The sequence below is a fragment of the Chrysochloris asiatica genome, unplaced genomic scaffold, assembly GCF_000296735.1.
Source record: "Chrysochloris asiatica unplaced genomic scaffold, ChrAsi1.0 scaffold00105, whole genome shotgun sequence".
Classification (NCBI taxonomy): domain Eukaryota; kingdom Metazoa; phylum Chordata; class Mammalia; order Afrosoricida; family Chrysochloridae; genus Chrysochloris; species Chrysochloris asiatica.
This window is the reverse complement of record NW_006408623.1, coordinates 10,735,151-10,736,517: the sequence shown is the minus strand read 5'-3', so window position 1 is coordinate 10,736,517 and position 1,367 is coordinate 10,735,151.

Sequence of the window (1,367 nt, the reverse complement as noted above, 5' to 3'; positions counted from 1 at the left end):
GATATACCCTTTGGGTGGTTGATGATGCATGGAGGGGATTGGAACCATGGTAGTGAGATGATATACTAAAGTTCTCCCATGTAAACTATCATATAATTCACAATAAAACGTTTAAAAAAAGGACTAACGAGCTTTCCTTGTATTTTTAAATTGATATTATGGTTTCTCTTATTGTCACGCACCATCGAGTTGGTTCTGACTCATAGTGACCCTGTATAGGGTTTCCAGTCGACCTTGTGGTTCAAACCAACCTTATGGTCTAGTGCTTATCCTACAGCTCCACACCAGGACTCTGATATTATAGTAAAGTTATCTGAAAGATGGCTGTCGGATATTTGGACAGGGAATCAATTTCAGTAATTGCCATAGGCACTGTTTTCCTCTGTTTCCCAGCTTTGAGGAAGGTTCAGGGCAAAGCATGTGGTTGGACTCAAGCAGGTCCATGGTGCTGCAACCCAAAGAGACAGTGCTGTAGCACCCCAGACAAGAAGGGACCCTACAAAGCCAAGCATTTGTTGAATTACAAATAAATAAATGAAAGGCAGCCTTGTCTTCATATCTCTCCCAGTGTGGGGTACAGGCTCAGGTTCAGCTAAGTTCACACAGCAGCAGGAATTCTCTGAGAACACAGTCCGCTGCACATCCCAGTGTCTGATTCCACCTCTGAAACTCTAATTTGCAAGGCCCGATGCACTGAACACAAGCTCCGCAACTCTGAGAGTCCCCACAGACGGTGGACACCTGTCAACATGTATGGGATGGCTTCATTCATCAACTGCATCTGGTCCAGCTACAACCACTAAAGTTCTATCCTGGACTCACTGGAGCCTTCTCTTCTTCTGTCCCACAGTCCCTAGATCCTTTAAAGCCCTCCCCAGATCCTGCTCTTACCTATAAATATTAATCAGAGTCAACAAAGACATTGAACCAATTTGAAGCTTTTGTTTCACCTCGTTTGAAGTTGTCAAGGATTTCATTTTACTTGGTCCTAAATCAGCATTCATTGAAACAGAAGTCAAAAATTCAAAGATTGACTCTCATTTCCTAATCTCAAAACCTACTACACAGCCCCAGTGGTGAACAAGGCTTGGTGCTGGTACAATGAAAGACAGATAGATCAGTGGGACAGAATTGAGAACACAAAAGAAAATCCAGTCACATACAGTCAGCTGATCTTTGACAAAGGGCCAAAACATATTGAATGGACAAAACATAATCTCTTCAATAAGTGGTGATGGATCAGAACTCAACTAGAAGAAAGAAGAGGGGGAAAACAGAGTAATCTGATACAATTTGATGAACTTGACCTACACCTATGGATGCAGTAGCTCAAAAGAGGGAACAAATCTTTACAGCGAGGATCATTT